At 34.3% G+C, this 24,653-nt stretch overlaps 1 pseudogene; it reads right to left on the reverse strand.

Annotated features, from left to right (window-relative positions):
* Positions 1-13,674: 13,674 nt before the first annotated feature.
* Positions 13,675-23,622, reverse strand: LOC124087394 (olfactory receptor 9K2-like; annotated as a pseudogene).
* Positions 23,623-24,653: the final 1,031 nt, after the last annotated feature.

Genomic DNA, 24,653 nt, shown 5'->3' on the forward strand with positions numbered 1-24,653 from the left:
AGAGGTCCTGGCACTGCTGGTGGGACTGCAAATTGGTGCAGCCGCTTTGGAAAGCAGTATGGAGATTCCTTGAAAAACTGGGAATGGAACCACCATTTGACCAAGCTATTCCTTTTCTCGGACTATACCCAAAGGACCTAAAAACAGTATATTACAGGGACACAGCCACATCAATGTTTATAGCAGCACAATTCACAACAGCTAAACTGTGGAGGCAACCTAGATGCCCTTCCGTAGATGAATGAATTTAAAAAAGTGGCATTTATACATAATGGAATATTACTCAGCAATAAAAAATAATAAGATCATGGCATTTGCAGGGAAATGGATGGCATTAGAGCAGATTATGCTAAGTGAAGTTAATAAATCCCAAAAAACCAAATGCCGAATGTCTTCTCTGATATAAGGGGGGGTGACTCAAAATGGGGTTGGGAGGGAGAGCAAGGGAGGAAGATTACCTCTAGATAGAGAATAGGGGTGGGAGGGAAAAGGAGGGAGAAGGGGAATAGCATGGATGGTGAAAGGAGACTCTCATCATTATACAAAATACAGGTATGAAGATGTGAATTTGGTGTCAATATACCTTATATATAATCAGAGATATGATAAATTATTGTATAATGGTATATTAAGAATTGTATTATAAAATAAATAAATAAAAAGAGGTCTTGGCAACTGTGAATAAATTAGCAGGAAGTTAATAATTTTACTTAAGTCTTTTAAAATGCAACCAATCGTCAGCTCCTAAAACTAGTATAAATTTATTTAGATGCAAAAGCAAAATGTGAATGAGTCATTTATATTTTTTAATCCAGTGAAGTTTATTGATTTAGTCTCTCTACATAAATCTGTCAAGAAATTCATCAGAAACTTCTGAATTTGAGGGAAAAATATAAGCTTCAAAGTAAGGAACCAATCAAAACCATTGACTGCACAAAAGATTATATTAGAGTAGAGAGCAAATTTTATTGAGCTCTTAACTTCACCGTAAGAGCTCAGTAGTTTTAAAAATAAATATGCATTAATTTCCTAGAGGTGTCCAAATTCACCTATTTGGATTTGGGCAACAATTTGAGAAACCAAAACAATGCTGGTTACTTTGAATATTTCTACTTTTTATTGAACATGAAGCTTCACACTTTTTGTAAATTATCTGGCACTAAGGATAGTGCTATCATTTTCTTCTTTTGTAATGTGTAAACCATGTGTCATTAATTCTTTCAAGGTATAGTATGGATAACAATGCCAGGAAGAGCCTCCAAATTTTCTGGCCAAAATTGAAAGTCGTGGTAGGGGAGTAATCAAAATTAGAAGGTATGCCATTTCTCTTCTACTTTTCCTCCTTCAGTTGTAAAAGATTTAATTGTATTCTTGTTTTTTTTTTTTCTATTGGCTACACAAATTCCTCAAGACCCAAAGCCTTCATGAGCTTTTTTCTCATTTTTCATTTGTTACCACTCCTAACAACTTTCTCAATAAAGGATATAACATTAATTCCTATAAATTCAGATCAACATAAAAACAACTAAACTAAAATGATATTACTGTTCTCCATCTCCATCTTTACCCCTCTGTTCCACCACATAGTTGAAATCCATTAAAATGAGTTTATAATAATTTTGTTTTTGTAAAGACTTTTTTTAAAAAAAGATGGACACAATTTGTTTTATTTATTTTTTATGTGGTGCTGAGGATTGAATCCAGTACCTCACAAGTACGAGGCAAGTGCTCTACTGCTGAGCTATAACCCCAGCTCCAATAATTTGGTTGTAATGAAGGAGATAAACTAGCTTTACAGGTTAAGATACATAAGAATGATTACATTTTATTCTGGAAGTTTGAAACTTTTTAGGCATAAAGCTGAAGAAATAATTTCAAGCCTCAGCCATTATGTGTTGGCTTGGAATGGGAAAGAAAATTTCTTTTAGAAAATAGAAAAGATTTTAAGACATGCTAAAATCATTTCTCTTTGTTTTACAGTGTCACAAGATTATGATTAACTTGATTGTAATTATCATTTATCTTTAGTAATTATCATTACTAAAACATCAAAGTTTATATCTTGAAAATATGCTATGTTTTGTCAACAAAAATATCTCAATAAAGCTTTGAAAGAGTCACAAGTTTAATAGTTCTTGATTGATCTTATTTTTAAAAATAAAGGAGGAAGAGAAGGTAGAGAAGACAAAATCTTAAATTCTTATTCCCAATCAAACGCCACTTTATTGACCTGATGTCAACAAAAGAAACACAATTTTCAAGAATAATCATTTTTTATCTGTCTGACCATTCAATCATGTATTTTGCTAATATTGTAAAGCATGTGTTCTGTTCCAAGAATTGCGGTTTGGTACTGGATACGATGATTGACTGTAGTACTAACTTATGGAATGATGTGATAAATGATGTGTAATGTTTATTGTAACTGATTTTAGTTCACTATTGAATGATCAATAATAAATAGATACCTTACTGCTAGCTTTTTAAAAAATATTAACTGAAAATGACAAAATTTTTGACTAAAAAGGTTCCCTTTGTAAAGGTAGGCTTATGAAGCCAACCTTAAGTTTAAATGGTTTGAAATATATACTTTATGTCATGATTTTTGATACAGAAAATATAATCAAAGTATCTTTGAAGAAACACTATTGATTCTAACCTACAGTAATAGAATCTAGCAAAGCAATATTGTTTATTTCTTTCATGCAAAATTATAGAACATAGACTATGAAAAGGTTTATTGCAATGAAGAAAGAATTATACTGTTGAATATGAAATAATTGCAATGAAGAAAATGAAAAATGTCTGTGGTTGTGAGGTTTTCTGAGCAGTGAAATGAGAAAGAATGAGATAATATCACTGTGACTATAATTTAAATATCAGTTACTGCATCCCCACTCTGATTTAGCCATAGTCTTCCTTCAAGCAATGAAATTTGAATTATCAAGATTTCTTTTCACCTTGATAATTTTTAACTTATGACATCACACATTTTGAAACTGGAGAAAAATTATATTAAAAGCATCTAGACAATGTTTTTTGCTATCTTCAAATGTGATTAAAGTAGATAAATGTTTTATAATTATTCTTACCTGGATTAATGTTTCTTTTATGTCCTGTGAACTTCTTCACACAAAAACTTAGAGTTCTAAATCCTTTTTATTTCATTCTAAAAAGTATGATATATTTGAAAAATTAAACCATCAATGGCAATGCCCAAATTAAACATCTCATGATTTTTAATTCCCAATAAATAATAACCTCCATTGTCATGACTTGAGCATGTTTTTAGTGGTTTTGCCTAAGTCCATAATTTCCCGTTACCTGTTATTAAAGCGAGCTCTTTCTTCAAAATGATTCCATATAATAGAAACCCGTTGCATTGACTTCCTGAACAGAGTGAAGATGATGAACTAGGAATCTTTTTTGTTTGCTTAGAAGATTATAACTATTTCTCTACCAAAATTTAACAAGTGCCAATGAATCTATGAAGTCAAACTGAAAATCTCTCCCCTCCATGCTGCCATTTCACAGGCCTTAGAATAAAGATGGGGGGAAATGGAAATTTAAGATGGGCAACAAGATTGCCTGAGCCCAGATGATCTCAAAAATAGCAGCCCAAATCCGTGGCAGTCTTAGTTTTTTTCTGACTCCATGAAACAGTTGCAGAGAATTGCAGCATAAAGATTTTCAGAACTTTAGAAGAAGTTCCTCTGAGAGAAGGTTAAAAAGTAAATCAATTATAATTTCATAACAAGACCAAACTTCAGGGCCCTCCCATGAGGACCACACATGGAGCAAACACTGTGATCTCTTCACTTGTGGAATGCTCTTGGGACAATCACAAAGTTATTTTGGACAAGACTCCTTGTTAGAAGTTTTTTCCTTGCTATTAAGCTAAAGTTTGCTTCTCTGTAACTTCTCCCTATCTCATTGCCAGAGCTTCTACTCAATATTCTGTTTTTGAAGCTACACTGAAATACTTCTATTTTATCCTTTGACATATTTTCAGACTTTTAAAAGACACTTTTGGCCCATAGTCTTTCATTTTCAGATTTAACCTGCTTAATTTCTATTAGGATCTCCTTTTCATAGCAACTGAATAACTTCTATCTTGCTGATAGACCCCAAAGCATATATACTGCCAATATTTTACATCAGGCTGAATGCAGTCTGTTCAATTGGAGTTCAGTTCAGTTGGAATATCACTGTCTAATTACTTGTGATTTATACTTCACTTAAAGCATATGAGACTAAAAGGTTTTTTTGTTGTTGTGGGCCCTTTTAATATCTTGTAGTCAAAAAAACCTTCAGTTTTGCTTTTATCTTATTTTGGTCTCTTATGAATCACTACTAAACCAGATGTTCCCCTATTCTGGTTTTGTGATTGATCCTATATGATCTTCTCTCTGACTATTCCTTCTCAGTTCTCAGTATTTTTTATTTACCTTTTAGACTATTGGTTTTATATTATATTTCTGTTATAAAAATTAGTGTTATGTACTTCTGGGTCCTTCCAGTTTTATTAGTGAGTGCTACATGTTTTTGGATGTAAGGAAGTTTTAATGTATTCCAAGCCTTGTGGTATGTATCCATGACTACAAAATTAATATATGACATGAACTTTTATGTACTAGTCATTTTGCCTGTGTGTCACCTGACTATTACAAATCCAGACAATAAATTTTTCACATTCCAGCTTCATATATAAGCTCTTCACAATCTTGCTTTAAAGCATGCATTTTTAGTTTCTGGAACTATCTCTTCCCCATCTCAGTTTGAGATACCACTCCCTTTGCCTGAGCAGACCTTGCAGTTCCTGGGCTCCTGCTGTTACTATGCTGTTACTAATGCATTCCTTTTATTGCCTGAGTATTTTTCCTACCTTATTGTTACTTCTATAATAAAATTACTTATTAATGCCACAAAAAATACCTCTACATCCTTCCTTTGGTGTGTTCACTTAGCTTAAAATATTGCAAATTGGGCTATTAATGTCTAAATTGTAACTTCCATGAAATCAGCTGAGAAGCTCCACTTGACACCCATTCATCTTGCTCAGCGTAGACTCAGCCCATTGATTTAAATCACTCTTCCTGCTTTCTCCTTCACTCCGCTTGTAAATCCTACCAAGATTCAGTTCAGATCTCTTCAGAATTACCACTGTCTTGCTATAGAAGCCCTGTTGCCACCACCTCCTCTTACTCTTTTTAATGCAATTGTAGTCATGCCCATGAATAGTAGCACCTGTTTATACTTTGATTATTTCATACTTTTCATTTTATATTGCCAGCTAAATAAGAATTGTAAATTTAGACCTTGCTTGCAGATTTATCCATATTACCTACAGATAAAACTGTAGATAAAATATAGGATCAGTATATAAGCTAGTGTAATGGATATTTTGGTACAGAAATGATATATAGCTAATATTAAATTATATCATGGCATACCATGATGCAAAATTCACAAAAAGGTGAACATCTCTATCACAGCGTGTAACACATTGCATGTATATGGCCTACTAAAGGGAGGAAGCCTGCAATGGGACAAGAGGTCCAAGCTTCAGTTCTCCTGCCTTACCTAGGAATTCACCTCTCCATAATTAGGGTGCAGGGAGAACAGGAATTCTTGTTGGAAGGATACTATTAATAATATCCATCATTACTGTTTTCTGCCAGGTTAATTTGGGAAATGACTATTTCACGACTGGATGTTTTGTAGGTTCTTTAAAAACCCTCCCCAATTCCTGAGCCTTTTCTACTCAATGGCTCCCTTTGTGAGAATAATTGTTTTATATTCCTACCTTGCTTTGTTCTGTCTCAGTATTTAGAAATGTTGGTATAACCAGTTTTTATCCACTATCTAGGATCTGCTATCAGGATCTGCTGGAACTAGCTCTGGTCCATCATCTTTTCATGGTACTTCACCTGAAAGTCAGTCCATATCCTGAAACATTAGTAGTATCTAAGACCTGTGTGGTTCTTGTTTAACACAAGAACCCAAAAGTAACTCAATTTAATCTGGATTTTTAAAATAAGAAAGCAAAGTTTAGATGTTTGGACACTGATGATTCTTTTTTTATAGTTAAGAAGAAGAGATCATTTTATTCTATGAATCTGGGGTCTATTCATATTAATTACATCCTTTACAAGTACTATCAGAAGAAGGAGCTAAGAAAAACAATTTTGTAATACAGTCATCGTGTAGTTTTGGCATCAGTGGAGAACTTCCCAGGAGAACTTCAGTTTAGAAGTTAGATTTGACTTAGCACAGAAAAAGTTACTCAACACCTGCCCAGTAGTTTATGAACCAGTTGGCACTTTTGAGTAGGGATGACACATGCAAGAAACACGCTTCCCCATCACTGGTGCCCTTACAAGTTGTCTTCTACAAGTTTTAACATTTACAACTACAACACAAAAACTTCCTTCATTATCAGTCCCATCCAACTATCCCAGAATCTCCCCACTGGGATTTATTATTCTGTATTGGTTTCAGGCAGAAAATAGTTTGCATTAAGATTTAATTTTAATGAATTTGTAGGTAATTTTTTTGCTGCTCCATTTGGCACAGTGCCTTGCAGACCTAGTCAAATTTTGGCTTTAGTTAGTGTCACTGCTACAATTATTTCTTAATTGTCATTATAAGAGTAGAAACAAAGAGTAGAAGACCATGATTAAACAAAGTTTGTCTGAAAACACTTTCAATCTACAATAACTTTTTCATATAGTTTTTTTTTTCCTCAAAGCAATTGGGAACAAAATAGAATTAAAGAATCTTTAGATAAGTAGATGTCTTTGATAAATCTAGAAAGTTCCCTCTAATTTCTTTTTAATCCCCAGGCTAGATGTAGTTGGAAACATGCTTAAGAACAACTATGATGATTCAGAATTTACTGGAATTCAATATATATTTGTGTAAAATATTTATATAAAATATATATAAACATAAACAGACATAAATAGTGAAATTTGGAAACATCGATAATACACAGAAACATAATTTTTTTTCAGAATAAGGAAAGGGTCTTAATAAGAATGATATTGTCATTTGGCTTCCAAAAGGCTATAGTAAAAGAACTAAGCCAAGAACTTAGGACCAAAAATTGGGTAAACTCGGACAAAAAGGTGCCATGAAAATGTTCCCTGATATATAAAGCTTAAAAAAAAAACTTCCCCCCCAATAAATAAATAGATCTTTTCAGAATTCTTGGAAAAATCATGAAGAGGAAGAATAGCAGAATAAGTAAAGATAACTTTTAAATCCAGCTGGATCATGTAATAGTTGCAAGATGACCTATGATAAGATGGTTAGCCCCCTTAAACTTGGGTTCTCTATATTTAATCCCAGATGACTATGATGATTAAATGGGTCATTGTATCTCACACATTCCCAGGACTGCCATAAAGATGGTAAGGGCACTATCAGTGTTGTCCCCAAAACCTACAGTTAACATACTTTAATTGAGAAGACTAAAAAGATAAAAGTGTACAGATTGGGCGAGGAAATATAAATGTCTGTATTCACACATGATATAGCTGTGTATGCAAAAAGTCCTAAGGAATTCTCACCCTCCCCCAACTCCCCCAAAAGCTGCTAAAACTAAAATATGAATTTAGCAAGGTCTTGGGATAAAAATTAATATATAAATATCAGTTTAGCTTTATATATCAAAACAAATAATTGCAAAATAAAATTTAATAAAAACAAAATTATTTATAATATCAAAATAAAAAACTCTTAGGTATACATTTAATTGAAAACATTTAAGGTTTTTCACATTTAAAATTACAAAGTATTGCTAAAGGAACCTAAATAAATGGAAATATTATATATATATAATTTTTGTGAATTTAAATGATCAGTATTAAAACATCAAATCTCCCCAAATTGATCTATAATTTAACATAACCAGAATAAAAATTCCAAGAAGGTATATACTTAAGTTACTTTTAATTAACTACCAAATATGAAAATATACTATAAAATTATAATAATCAGGCTACAATTAAAACAACATTGATAAAGCATTACTCTTTCATATGCTGAGTTTATGTCCTTTGGATATCAACTGAGGAGTGGGATATTGGGTCAAATGGTGGTTCCATTCTAAGTTTTCTAAGGAATCTCCATATTGATTTCCAGAGTGGTTTTACCGATTTTCCATCCCATCAGCAATGTATGAGTGTAACTTTTCCCCCACAACCTTGCCAACATTTATTGTTGCTTGTATTCTTGATAATTGCCATTCTGACTGGAGTGAGATGAAATCCTAGAGTAGTTTTGATTTGCATTTATTTAATTGCTAGAGATGTTGAACATTTTTTCATATATTTCTTTATCAGTTGTTTATCTTATTCTGTGAAGGGTCTGTCTTGAGCCCATTTATGAATTGGGTTTGTGGGTTTTGGGGGTTTTGTTTGTTTGTTTTGTTTTGTTGGTGTTCAGTTTTTTGAGTTTTTTATATGTCCTGGATATTAGTGCTCTATCTGATGTGCATGTAGTAAAGATGTTCTCCCACTCTGTGGGCACTCTCTTCAAATCATTGATTGTTTCCTTTACTGAGAAGAAGCTATTTAGTTTGAGTCCATCCCATTTACTAATTATTGATTTTATTTCTTGCACTTTAGGAGTCTGGTTAAGGAAGTCAGGTCCTAAGCTGACATGATGTAGATTTGGGCCTACATTTTCTTCTATTAGGCCCAGGGTCTCTGGTCTAATTCCTAGGTCCTTGATCCACTTTAAGTTGAGTTTTGTGTAGGGTGAGAGATAGGAGTTTAATTTCATTTTGCTACATATGGATTTCCAGTTTTTCCAGCACCATTTATTGAAAAGGCTATATTTTCTTTGATGTATGTTTTTGGCACCTTTGTCTAATATGAGATAACTGTATTTATGTGTGTTTAATCTCTGTGTCTTCTATTCTGTACCATGGGTCTACATGTTTATTTTGGTGTCAATACCACATCAATGTTTATAGCAGCTCAATTCACAATAGCTAAACTATGGAACCAACCTAGATGCCCTTCAACAGATGAATGGATAAAGAAAATGTCGTATATATACACAATGGAATATTACTTAGCTTTAAAGAAGAATGAAATATGGCATTTGTAGGTAAATGAATGGAGCTGGAGAATATCAGGCTAAGTGAAGTAAGCAAATCCCCCAAACCCAAAGGCTGGATGTTTTCTCTGATATGTGGATACTGATCCATAATGTGGAGGGGGCTAGAAAAGAATGGAAGAACTTAGTATTGGGCAGAGAGAAATGAAGGGAGGGAGGGGGTATGGGGGTGAGAAGGACCATGGAATGAGACAGACATTTTCACCCTATGTACATGTATGATTGCATAAATGGTGTGACTTCATTGCATACAGCCAGAGAAATGAGAAATTGTGCTCCACTTGTGTAAAATGAGTTGAAATGCATTCCACTGTCATATATAACTGATTAGAACAAACAAACAATTTTTTTAAAAAAATACATAAAACATTACTCTAAAACACCAACAAACTAGAAGAAAGTGATAGAAACAACTCCAAATATATATTCTATTGCTTTTAAACAAATGTGCCAAGACTATTCAATAGCAGATAGGACAATTTTTTAAACAAAGTGTGATGGGGCAACTGGATAGCATATAGAATAAAATTAACTTTGATTAAACCAAATTATTTCAAGGTAAGTAATAAACTTAAATCAAAAACTAATATTATCAGTCCTCTGGAAGGAAACATAGGACAATATCTTTGTTGCCTTGTATTTGTCATAAATATCTTAGACTTTGTAAAAAGAAAACACTAACTTTACAATTAGGAAAAAATTAACATTACAATTAACCAAAATTAAAATATCTTGCTTTATGGAAGATATTATTAATAAAATATAAAAACAATATAACAACTATGAAAAATACATATTTCTGTCAAAAAATTAATATCTAGAATACATGAAAAAATTCCTTCTATTTGAAAATAATCAAGAAACATGTTGATTTGATTTCAGGAAAACAGTAACATTGAAAAATAAGCCTACCATAACACACAGGTGTGCACCATGAAACCTTTGCTCAGCCTTTTCCCAGAACACACATTACTTTGCAGGGCAACTGCATAGTAATAATGAAAGAAATAATCAAACATTCTTGGGCAACATCAAAAACTAGCCCCTAATATTAAAAATTCTTGAAAACACAAAATACGCCTGTGTTCCATTAGACAAACTTATGGTAGTGAGGTGATGGTATAGGAATTCATGTTAATATTATCTCCACTGGGTCCCTAAAACTATCCAATAATTTTCTGGAGTTCTTAATTAATGGAAGAGATGCCTCACCAACTGAAAGAAAAAACAAAAAACAAAAAAACACTGTCTCTTAACTCTTGAAGATCAAGGAGTTATTTTGGACAAAAGGTCAAGTAGCTGCCTAAGTAGAGATGTTAAAAAGAAAGGGGGGGGGTGGATATAGAAAAAACCTGATCTCTCAAAGTTCTACAGGCAGCAACCAAGCTGAGAAGCTACCCCAGTGTCTGGACTTCTAAAGATCAGCTAAGAAATCTCCTTTTATATTATTATATCCAGTGGTAAGTGCTGAGGAATTGTACACTGGATACATTAGACAGTGATGCCAAAAGAAGACATTACCAGGAGTGGCTGTGATCATTCCAATTTTGTCACCCCACCAAGCAAAGTTGGACAAAGTCAAACTAAGACCTTGTCATCAATTATCAAAAATAGAGATAGCTATTAGTTTTCATATCTACATACATTATATGTTAAATTTTCTTTTTAATTTTTTTCTCTATTTAGAAATTATTAGAGGAGTTTTGTTGGTTTGTTTCATTTTGTCTTTATAGTTTGTTTTGAGCATTGTTAGAATAATTTCTTGGTATCAGCAAATACACACATTTGAAACTAGGCATATTGGGTTAGACTCTCAAAATGTGGACTTTTTCCCTTTATTTTAGTTCTCTGACATTAATTTAGCCCTTTCTAAAATTCTACTCACTGCTTTTTATTTAAATATGTTTTTTAACAATTTTCATTTGCAAAACCCAAGGGGGGAATATATATATGTATGTATATATATATACATATATATATATATATATAAATATAAATATATATATGACATAAATTCATAGATATTATAGAGAAATGATATAAGTAATGCATACATGTGTGTACCTATATATGTATGTATGTGTGAACAAATATACATAGAAAATCAACATATATGTGTGAATGAACATTCATGTACATATATAAAACATATATATATAAAGCGACACATAGGTATTTATTAAATACATATAAAGCATAAACTATACATGTATATGAAGATGAATTTGCACAAAGGACTTTAATATAAGAGTGAAAAAATAAAAAATATTTAGATTGTTAAAATAAGCAACAGACAGGTGTTTATTTGGGCAATAAATATTCTTTTGACCACAAGTAATATTTTAATCACCTACTATATAACAGGTAAATAAAATATATGCATTTCCTGTGTTAATGGGACTTCTGCTTTATGAATAAGTAGGTAATAATAAGCATTTTTGGCTGGGTGTCTGGTGGATGCTCCCCACTTCTTAACTCATGCCAATAAGCACAGGTAATTTACTACCTCTATGCTTCAAACAAACAAGTGTAATTACATTTACCTAACTCAGTCCAACATGTTAAGTTATTTATCTCTTATTGCCTTTTTTAATTAAGAGCCAATTTTATGTTACAAAGATAGAATATTCCCTTAGTAGACAAAAGTAATTTCTTATGGTGTATTTACAGAACAGATGTTTAATGACCAAGTCTATGCAAACAATGAATTCATAACTTAAATACCTGTTTGCTCCAAATTATTTTAAAGGTTTAGACTAGCAGATATTTTCAACCTGTTAAGAACACTTGGCCTGAATAGCATAATAATTAAAATAAAAATCCGTTCACCATTAGGGTAGAGTCAGATTACTCGTATTTCCAGAATGTATGAAGAACCAAAAAAAGCCCTCAATATTAATAAAACAAAGAGTCCAATCAATAAATGGTCAAATAAACTGTTCAGAACTTTTTTAAAATTGTTACTCTAGTTTCTAATTCATCATAATGAGAGCTCGCATGAAAAAGTTACACTTTCTTAATGCAAAGCTTATGAGAACTTAAGCATATTGTTTTGATTACACTTAGACAAATTGCAAATCTAGTACAAAGAAGTCCTACAAACCTTTTCCCAACTTTCAAATAGTGTTAACATCTTACAGTTATATGGAACATTTGTCAAACCCAAGGAAGTAATAATAGTCTATTAAGACTAAATAAACTCAACCCATGATTCAAATTTCACTAATTCCCCCCCCCCCCAATGGCTCTAATCCTGATGGGTCCCATCCTGAATTCCATTCAGGACCCAATACTGATTTATATCTGAAGTCTTCTATATTCCTCTGGACTGATATTTTCTTGTTTTTGATAATCTTGACAGCATTGAGAACATTTGTCAGGTATTTTATAGAATGCCTTTTAATTTGTTTTTGTATGATGATTTTCTCTTAGATAACCTGTAGATATGGGTTTTGAGGGCCAGAGAAATAAAATGACCTTCTTATCACATCATATCAGCAAGTGTATGTTATCAACACCATTCCCAATCCCCCCTATTTTGTCCCTGCCTTTTTAACTTCTGAAAGGTATTATATTCTATGACCACTGTTTTTTTTTTTTTTAAATTGACCAAGTGTATTGCTACATCTTGATAGACCACAAGTAAGCAAACATGCATGAAGCAGAACAGCCTGTTTTATTCCATGCCCTGGCTACTGCATCTCCCCAGTAAAATTACAGTTTTCTGCCAATGAAATGAAAGATCTCATAGGAGTAAGCACTTGCTATTTTTCTTCAGAAATCTTTTCTGTCAATTTATTAAATTTGAAGGTTTGAAGTATTTATAATTTGCATTTTAAAGCATATGCCTGTGTCAGAAAACTATGGTAACAAAAATACAACTCATCAAATGTAAGTGCACTCATTAAAGTGCAATAGCAATACAAGAAATATTAGAAACACAAAAAGGGTCATGCATAACTTAAATATCAAATGCATAACACAAAAAAATTGTGAACAGATATATATCTACCATCACAGAAAACTAAATAAGGTAGTGCAAATTGATGAAAGGGATTTTAAATATCTAGTGCAATTTTACCCCCTCGTGAGAGGACATTAATACTAAAGATTTCCCTTTTGTGGATTTGTGTATTCAGCTTTTAGAAATTAGATTCAGAATGTATTTCTCTACCTCTGATATGACAGCAAAGTAATAACACCCAATGCTAAAAATAAACAATAACAAATTATATTTAAACATCAACAATTTTGTTGAATTATTTTGTTAAATGCACGATAGCACAGTGTTACAAAAAAGAGAGAGAAGTATATTTCTATTTATGGAGTGACTGCAAGTTTTATTGATGCCCAAGAAATTCATATATAACAATGCTCTTATAAAAGAGTGATTGATGGGTTAATAGTACCCCTTCATTGAAAATAATTCACTTGTGAGCTGGTCAGCTTAAAGAATCCCTGAATGACTCTAACTCAATTCCATATTAAAAGCAAACCAGGATGAATCAGTGGGCCCTTCAATGAGGAAACATTAAGAAAAGAGAATTAGGATAATGTTTCCTTGTTTCCTAGGGTTTTTCTCAAAGCTTCTTTGACATCCTTGTTTCTTAGAGAGTAGATTAGAGGGTTTAACATGAGTGTCACCAGAATGTAAAATACTGAAGCCACTTTGTGGAGTTCAGGATTGCTGGGAGGTACGAGATACACAAACGAGATAGTCCCATAAAGCACACTCACTACCCCAAGGTGGGAGTTGCAGGTGGAGAAGGTTTTCTTTCTCCCTTCAGTGGAGGCAATCTTCAAGATTGTGGACACAATGTACATGTAAGATACTACAATGACAATTATGGTGGGCGAAATAATGAAGATAGCCAAACTCAGAGATACCATCTTATTGACAAAGAGATTAGAACAGATCTCCATTTGGTAAGAATCACAGTAGAAATGATCAATGACTCACTTTGCACAAAAAGACACTGAGAATGTTACACTGACTTGGAGGGTGGAACTGACCCCATCACAGAAATAGGGACCAGCTGACTATGGAGGTATCTTGACATGTAGACACTATAAAGAAGAGGATTGCAGATGGCACTGAAGTGGTCATAGGCCATGGCTGCCAGGACAAACCCCTCTGTTACCACGAAAACTGCATAAAGAAACAGTTGAGCCACACAATCTGCAAAGGATATGATTTTTTTTCCAGATAAGATGTTGGCCAAGGGAAATCCAAGATGGCCCGCCAGAGGAGGCAGCATTCTGTGTTGCTCCGTGACTTGGGACACAGGTTGTGAGAATACTGCTTCTCTGTGAGTGAAATTCCTGCTCCCATGTGAAAATCATGGCCACCTGCCCCTCCAGGGCTCCAGGCCTCAGCATCAGAGTAGGTATCCCAACTACTCACCCACACAGGACTATCAGGTACCTGAGGGGGCACCATCTACACCCATGCAGAACTTTTGACCATGCACCTGAGCAGAAATCACTGCCGCCATTCCCACGCAGAACATCTAGCAACTTCCCACACGCAGGAACTCTAGCCGCCACTCCTGTGTGGACCCCCATCTACCAATGTGGGGCTCCCCTGGTCACCGCCATCTTGGGACTCTGCAGCAGGCAGACAGTCCTCTACACGCAGTAGCCTACCTGTACCCGAGAACTTCACACAGGCTCTGAAGTCAGCTGATAGCCACACACTGCATGAGCTCATCTCTGAACTCATCCTCCAGTGCCATCACTTGGCTCCCCCAACACAACCCAATAGCCCACTGCTGAAAGCAGGCACCTCCATCTTGGGCCACCTTTATCACCATCTTCAGTGGGGGTGGCTTCCAGTTTTGGAACTCCGGCTGGCCAGGTACCCAGTTTCTAACTTCACCCTCTCCCCAGCAACCACTATCCTGGCATGTTGACATCCTGGTTAACTTACCACCCTGAGGGAGGAGATGCCAGCTAACAACAGATGACCCACCTATTGGATGAGAAGGAAGCAGGAAAGACATGGATTTCCAACCAAAACAATCCTGTTTCTTCCTTTAAGATTTTTTTTTCCCTTCTCCCTCTCTACTCTCCCGCCCTCACATCTCCCAACATATGTGAAACCAAGTACTTTGCATGAATTGGGATTTTGAGGACTGGGATGTCTCAATAGTATATTACAGCTCTCTCTCTCTGTGTGTGTGTGTGTGTGTGTGTGTGTGTGTATCTTTTATCCAACTAATTTTTACTATTTTTTATTTTTTTAAAAAAAAGTTTGTCAATATATATGTGTTTGTTTTATGTACTCTACTGTGTTTCCACTTACTTGTCTACCCAATATTACTTCCTCTCCCTTCTCCTGCTAATAATCTTCCTCTTTAGATTTCTCTTTCATACTTCCTAAGATATAACAACTCTATATCCTCAGCTCCTAGCTCCTCATCTTATCATTCTTCGCCTCACTCCCAGTTCTTTGTCCATGATCACAAACTGTAAAACCTTTTACAAACCAACTGAGTATATTGTAGATAATAATTGAATTCACCAATTCTCTACATTGTGACCAAACTGTAAATGTCTTAATAGCAAACATTTGTTTTTAGGATGTATACTGTTTATATTGGGATCTGATAACATTGTCCTGCACCTCAGAGGAGAGGTATTGAATCCCTATGGGAGACTATAAGCCTATGGGGTAAAAACAGTAACACCTCAGATCCACAGTGCTATAAGGGAAGACTTACAAGCCATATGAAAAGACAAGGGAAGAAAGTTCCCCAAACATATCAAGGTACCACATTATTAGAATCCATGGCCAGCACAGCAGAAGACAGGACAGAGAAAGAGTTTAGATTGTACATGGTTAAAATGTTCTGTGAATTAAGGGATGATACAAGAGAGCAAATATACGCAGCAAAAGATCATTTCAACAAAGAGCTACATAAACAAACACAGGAAGCAAAAGATTAGTTCAATAGGGAGATAGAGGTTCTAAAAACAAAACAAAACAAACAAAAAAACCAAAAAGAAACCTTTGAAATGAAAGAAACAATAAACCAAATTAGAACCTCAATTGAAAGCATCAATAACAGATTAGACCATTTGGAAGATAGGACCTCAGACAAAAAAGACAAAATATATAATCTTTTTTTTAATAACTCAGTCATCTAATTTAATTCCCATAAAAAGTAGGCTTTACAGATTGTTTTTATGTGTGATAAATCATGCAGAACAGTTGTTCTAAGCCATCATCTAATTCTAAAATTATTGAAATCCAAGCAACTGTCAAATTTAAAGATCACAAAAATTAGGATATCTTTTAAAATGCTTGAAATGTGAATATTTAAAAATATGTGTTAGTGACAAAATATATAATCTTGAAAACAATGTAGACAACACAGTGTAAATGGTAAGAAACCATGAGCAGAACATTCAAGAAATATGGGATACCATAAAAAGACCAAATTTAGGAGTTACTGGGATAGAGGAGAGAATAGAGTTCCAAACCAAAGGAATGAGCAATTTATTCAATGAAATAATGTCAGAAACTTTTCCAATTATGAAGAATGAATTGGAAAACCAAATTCAAGAGGCTTACAGGATGCCAAATGTACAAAATCACAACAGATCTGCTCCAAGGCACATTACAATGAAAATGCCTAACATACAGAATAAGGAGAGAATTTTAAAAGCCATGAGGGAAAGGAAGCAGATTACATATGGGGGAAATGAATTAGTTTATGTGCAGATTTTTCATCCCAGACCCTGAAAACTAGAAGATCCTGGAACAACATATATCAAGCTCTGAAAGAAAATGGATGCCAACAAAGAATCTTATATCCATCAAAATTAAGCTTTGATGATGAAATAAAAACCTTCCACGATAAACAAAAGTTAAAAGAATTTACAACTCGAAAGCCTGCACTACATAACATCCTGGGAAAAATATTCCATGAAGAGGAACTGAAAAACAACAATGAAAATCAGCAAAGGGAGGTATTACACTAAAGGACAAAGTTATCAAAGGAGAAACCAAGTCAAGTTAAATACCAAATATATATATTTGGCTGGGAATACAAATCATGTCACAATAATAACCCTGAATGTTAATGGACTAAATTCACTAATCAAAAGACATAGATTGGCAGATTGGATTTTTAAAAAAGACCCCAAAATATGCTGACTCCAAGAGACTCATCTCATAGGAAAAGTCATCCACAGACTGAAGATGAAATGTTGGGAAAAATACCACTCTCATGGACTGTGGAAGCAAGCAGGGTTCTCCATCCTCATTTCAAATAAAGTAGACTTCAAGTCAAAGTTAATCAAAAGGGATAAAGAAGGATATTTCATACTGTTTAAGGGAAGCATTCATCAATAAGACATAACAATTATAAATATATATATGCTTCAAAAAATTGGGCATCTATGTTCATCAAACAAACTCTTCTCAAGTTCAAGAGTCACATAGATCACAATACAATAATTCTGGGTGACTTTAACACACCTCTTTCATCACTAGATAGATCTTCCAAACAAAAGCTGAACAAAGAAACTATAGAACTCAATAATACAATCAATAACTTAGACTTAACTGACATATATAGAATATTTCATCCTTCCACGAGAGAATAAATTTTCTTCTCAGCAGCACATGGATCCTTCTCTAAAATAGACCATATACTATGCCACAAAGCAACTCTTAGAAAATATAAAAAACTAGAGATACTACCCTGCATTCTATCAGATCATAATGGAATGAAATTAGAAATCAATGATAAAATAAAAAATGAAAGCTACTCCAACACCTGGAGACTAAATAATATGCTATAGAATAAACAATGGTTTACAAAAGATATCAAGGAAGAGATTAGAAAATTCTTAGAGGTGAATGAGATCACAGATACAATATATCAAAATCTCTGGCACAGTATGAAAGCAGTTCTAAGGGGAAAGTTCATTGTATGACGTTCATTCCTTAAAAGAAGAAAAAGTCAACAAATAAATGACTTAACATTACATCTCAAAGCCCTCGAACAAATCTACATCAAAAGCAGTATAAAACGGTATATAACTAAAATCAGAGCTGAAATCAATGAAATTGAAATAAAGAAACAATTGAAAAAATTGACAAAACAAAAAGTTGTTTCTTTGAAAAAATAAATAAAATTGGCAAACAATAGTCATTTAATGAAGAGAAGGAGAGAGAAAACTCAAAATTACTAACATATATGATGAAAAGGAAATATCAAAACAGACACTACAGAAATACAAAAGATAATTAGAAGTTATTTTGAAAACTGTACTACAATAAAATAGAGGATATCAAAGGAATTGACAAATTTCTAGAGTCATATGATTTGCCCAAATTGAATCAGGATGATATATACAATTTGAAAAAATAATTTCAAGCAATGAAACAGAAGATGCCATCAGAAGCCTACCAACAAAGAAAAACTCAGGATCAGATGGATACACAGCTAAGTTCTATAAAACCTTTAAAGAAGAATACCAAAACTCTTCAATTTATTTCAGGAAATAGAAAAACAGGGAGCACTTCCAAACTCATTCTATGAGGCCAATATCACCCTGATTCCCAAACCAGTAGACACATTAAAGAAAAAAAACTTCGGGCCAATATCTCTACTGAATATAGATACAAAAATTATCAATAAAATTCTGGCAAATTGAATACACAAACATATCAAAAAGGTAATGCACCACGATCAAGTGGGATTCATCCCAAGAATGCAAGATTAGTTCAACATACGGTAATCAATAAATGTAATTCATCACATCAATAGACTTAAAGATAAGAACCATATGATCATATCAATAGATGCAGAAAAAGCACACAACAAAATGCAGCACCATTTCATGTTCAAAACACTAGAAAAACTAGGGATAACAGGAATATATCTCAACATTTTGAAAGCTATCTATGCTAAGCCTCAGGCCAACATCATTCTAAATGGAGACAAATTGAAGGCATTCCTTCTAAAAACTGGAAGAAGACAGGGATGCCCTCTTTCACCACTTCTATTTAGTAGTTCTTGACACTCTAGCCAAAGCAATTAGACAAATAAAAGAAATTAAAGTGATATAAATAGGAAAAGAATAACTCAAATTAGCATTATTTGCTGACAATATGATTCTATACCTAGAAGACCCCAAAAAATTCCACCAGAAAACTTCTAGAATTTGGCATAGTAGCAGGATACAAAATCAACACCCATAAATCAAAGTCATTTCTGAATATCAGTGACAAATCCTCTGAAAGGGAAATGAGGAAAACCACCCCATTTATAATAGCCTTAAAAAATACTTGGGAATCAACCTAACAAAAGAGGTGAAAGACCTCTACAGCAAAAACTACAGAACACTAAAGAAAGAAATTAAAGAAGTTCTTAGAAGATGGAAAGATCTCCCTTGTTCTTGGATAGGCATAATTAATATTTTCAAAATGACCATACTACCAAAAGCATTATACAGATTTAATGCAATTCCAATCAGAATCCCAATGACATTCCTCATAGAAATAGAAAAAGCAATCATGAAATTCATCTGGAAAAATAAGAGACCCAGAATAGCTAAAGCAATCCTTAGCAGGAAGAGTGAAGCAGGTAGCATCACTATACCAGACCTTAAACTACACTACAGAGCAATAACAAAAACAGCATGGTATTGGCACCAAAACAGACTGGTAGATCAATGGTACCGAATAGAATACACAGAGACTAACCCACAAAATTACAATTACCTTATATTAGACAAAGGTGCCAAAAACATACATTAGAGAAAAGATATCCTCTTCAATAAATGATGCTGGGAATATTGGAAATCCATATGCAACAAAATGAAATTAATCTCCTGTCTCTCACAAGGCACAAATCTCAACTCAAAGTGGATCAAGGACATAGGAATTAAATCAGAGACCTGCGTCTAATAGAAGAAAAAATGGGCCCAAATCTCCATCATATCAGATTAGTGCCTTAATCTACTTCCTTAACCAGACTCCTATAGTGCAAGAATTAAAATCAAGAATTAATAAATGGGATGGGCAAACTAAGAAGCTTCTTCTTAGGGAAAAAAATTGATGAGGTGAATAGAGAACCTAGAGCTTGGGAGAAAATTTTTACCCCTCACACATGAGATAGAGCACTAATCTCTAGGGTATATAAAAAACTCAAAAAGCTATACTCTAAAATAACAAACAACCCAATCAATAAATGGGCCAAGGAACTGAACAGACACTTCTCAGAAGGTGATTTACAATCAATCAACAAATATATGAAAAAATGTTATTGCAGCACAATTTACAATATCTCAACTGTGGAACCAACCTAGATGCCCTTCAGTAGATGACTGGATAAAGAAAATGTGATATATATACCCAATGGAATATTACTCAGCAATAAAAGTGAATAAAATCACTGCATTTAAAGGTAAATGGATGGAGTTGGAGAATATAATTCTAAGTGAAGTTAGTCAATCCCAAAAAACAAATGTCAAATATTTTCTCTGATATAAGGAGGCTGATTCATAGTAGGGTTGGGAGGGGGAGCATGGGAAAATTAGACAAAATAGGGCAAAAGGGAGAGAGGGAGAGGGAGGGGGTAAGGGGGTTAAAAAATTAAGGTGGAAGGAGATGGACATCACTACCCTAAGTATATGTATAAAGAAGACAGGAATGGTGTGAATATACTTTGTATACAAGCAGAGATATAAAAAATTGTGCTCTATATATGTAATATCAACTTTAATGCATTCCACTGTCATATATAACATGTTAGGATGAAAAAATTAAAAAAAATATGGTGGCCATGGCTTTGGGTAAAATAACAGTGGAGTAGGAGAGATCAATGACTTTCCTAGACGATTTCTATCTTGCTTATTATACCATAAATATATTACAGATCATGTTACAGATTATGTTATATCATAAACTATATAACAACTCTATTTAAGATTAATGAGCAAGATCAATGACTAAGCAAATCTATTTGGATGTAAATAATAATTGTCATTTTATGGCCTTGTCACCACTGGCCATAACTAGACCACAAGCTGGAGATCCAGATATCAGAAAGTGCTTAACTCACTGAAATACAAGAAGTAATAAAACAATTAATGCCCTTAAAGGAAATGAACATGTAAAACTGCAGTTATTTTTAGTGTATTTCAGTTATCAAAAATTTGGAATAAAATACATAAGACATAATGCTCAAACAAATTTTTATTTACTATTATGTATTGGCTGGCTGTTACGAAAATAGTGTGTAGAAGGCTGGGGATGTAGCTCAGTGGTAGAGTGCTTGCCTAGCATTCTCAAGGCCTTGGGTTTGATCCCTAGTACCATAAAAAATAATAATAAAGCAACAAACAGAGAAAAATCAGAAAACCTCAGCATCATATATCCTCATGTAACTGGAGTCATCAATGAGGAAACTCTGCTGAGGTGGGCGATGCAGTCTTAATTGTTATCTGGTTAAGGATGCATGGCCTTAGCTGGGAGGACTGAGGCAAATTGTCTCTTCTGTTGCTTCTCCTCTTCCATCAGGCAGTACTGTGCATCATCTCCATCACCATAGCAGTGGTTGAAAGGAACTAATGAAAAGAGGAATGAGCAAGTACTTTTCACATTAACATCTCATTAGCCAAAATGACTTATATGAATAAATTAAGAAATGGGGCAGGGCATACTTCCCTGAACTGGAAAACACTATAAAATTTCACTGCAGTGAGAGGAAAAATCGGAAGATAAATAATTGAGAAAGTTTCTTTAAAACATAGGGCTAAATTCAGAAACTGTTTTAGTGAGCTTTTTTGCTGCTGTGACTAAAAGATCTGACCCAAACAATTTTAGTGGAGGAAAAGTTTCTTTGGTGGCTTATGGTTTCAGAGGTCTCAGTCCATAGAGAGTAGGCTCATTCCTCAGGGCTCCAGGTGAGTCAGGACATCATTGTGGAAGAGTGTGGCAGCGGGAAGTGGCTCACATGATGATCAGGAAGCAAGAAGAGAGAGACTCCACTTGCAAAAAATAAATATATATCCCCAAACTACACCCTATATGCCCCAAATCCTCCAGCTCCACCCCACCAGCTTATCCCATCAGGTGATTAGGTGACTAATTCACTGATTGGGTTAAGGCTCTTAATATCCCAATCATTTCTTCTCTGAACCTTCTTTCATTGTCTCACAAGTGAGCTTTTGAGGGGTACCTCACATCCAAACCATAACATTGAGCACTTGTTTAGCATTCTTGATGCCCTGAGCTCAATTCTCAGTAAGATAAAGAACTATTTTGATTGTTACTAAGTGACAAAGTATTTTAAGTTTAGTATTAAAATCTTTTTATCCATTCAAAGGAATGACTGTTCTTGGCTGTTGTGTATATCTGTACTCAACACCACATGAAAAATGTAGACTTGTTGAAATGTTTGTATTAATGATTATTCCTTTATACAGTTAATCTTGATAAGTTGAAAATCTTTTTGATTTGCTACTTCTTTTCATTGGTGGGCTTGATAAATGGAGAAAGCTTTCTCCATGGTGTTCAGTTAATGGTAAATATAGAGAATGTCTTGGTTTCTTCTGTTCTAATGTTAAGGTGAGGAGAGAGAAGATGGTGGATTAGAGGAAGGATGCACTTCTCAGTAGGTCCTTAGCAACAAATTTATAAATCAGGAAGACTGCTCCTCAGCAAGGCTGGGTAACTAAGAGAACTCAGTCAAATTTACTTGACTATAAAATACTTGACTATAAAAGGAACTAAAGGTAGAGGAAGTCAGAAAATCGGAATATGATATGAGGAATAATATGTTACAGATGCACTAGCTTCTTGGTAGCTGAGGCCTCTGGGGGGAGGAGGGAGTGCAGGCAGACAGAGAATATTGCACTGTGGGCAGATCAAAATAAAGAAATAAAATTGACTGGAGAGACCTGTGAATTAGAGAGATCAGGAACTTATGTAGGACGTTTTCACCAGTCACCTATTAGGATTCCCAGCGTGAACCTGAACCCGAATGACTTAAATAGGCACAAAGAAAATTGTTCCTGGACCACACAGGCTCCAGATATCCAAAGAGAAAGGTACATTTGCTGCTGGTGCCCCCATAAGAGCTATTGGGAAGACACTGATAGCAGCCACACAGGAGCATCTGTACCTCCAGGGAGGATAACTGGTATTCATGGTGGTGAAGGTGAAACCTGTGGAGGGTTAGCCCCTACTCCCTAAAAGTGGATTTTATTGGAGGCACTTGAGATCCAGACTTCCTGCAGAGACTGGCATCTCCCCAGCAATAGAGGGTGTGAATCAAATCTCAAATACCCACTGACAGAGTTCCAAAGTTCAGCCAAGACTAAACTCTATCTACTGGAACTTCCAATTTAAAACTGTGTACCATCCTTGTTGCAAGAACACACAATTTGTGAGCTCTTTCCTCTATATCCCCCCTCTGCTGGGAGAATAGAGGCTGCGATGAATTACTGCAATCAGCTTTACCTCGTAGCCATAATGGCTCACAGCTAAGTGAGAAACACAAAGACACTGGATTTAACAACACCCAACCCTTGACCCAAGGATTACAAAATAAAAAATAATGAAATTTGATTGGGACAGTTCAAGTTCATAGGGTAGAGATCCTGCTGAAGAGAAATGCCTGCATCTCAGCCAAGTAATAGTGATTCTCATCCCACACAAGATGGAGCTCCACCTGAACCTCATTACTTTATCACATAGGATAGAAGATATAAATACCCAAACCAACAACCAACTGCTAAGGATGAACAACCAGAAGGAGTCCTCAGTTCACACCCATGGGCATCTACTTATAGATCAAAAACAGAGAAAAGTTCCAAAACAATGGATAACTACAAGCAAAAGTATACAATATAAAAGAGGAAGGGGAGTCCATTTCATTTGATTATAAAAATGTTCAGTGAACTAAAGGAAATTATAAGGAATGAATTAAGAGAGCACATACAGGAAATGAAACACCATTTAAATAAAGAAACAGATATATTGAGAAGAAATCAACCAGAACTTCTGGAAATGAAACACACAATGAATCCAATAAAAATTTACTTAATGCATAACCAACAGATTAGATTGCATAGAAAATAGAACTTTAGGCTTTGAAGACAGGATATAGGAACTTGAATACTAAGTATGAAATAAAGAAAAAAATAAAAACATCATCAGAATATACAAGAACTCTGGGTCAGCATCAAGAGAACAAACCCAAGAGTCACTGGGATAGAAGAGAACATGCAGATACAGACTAAAGGCATCAAGCATCTTTTCAATGAGATAGTAACAAAGTTTCTCCATAACAGAAATGAGATAGACATCAATATACAGGATGCATACAGGACCCAAAACTGACAAAATCAGAACAGAAATTCTTCAAGACACATCATAATCAAATTGACAACCACAGAAAATAAGGAGAGAATATTAAAGGCTGTGAGAGACAAATGTCAGGTTATATTTAGAGGTAAACTAATAAGGTTCACTTATGACTTTACAACTTAGACCCTAAAAT

Source organism: Marmota monax, unplaced genomic scaffold, assembly GCF_021218885.2.
Source record: "Marmota monax isolate L192 unplaced genomic scaffold, Marmota_monax_Labrador192_F-V1.1 WCK01_AAM20220418_F8-fsc00012, whole genome shotgun sequence".
NCBI classification, from domain to species: Eukaryota; Metazoa; Chordata; class Mammalia; order Rodentia; family Sciuridae; genus Marmota; species Marmota monax.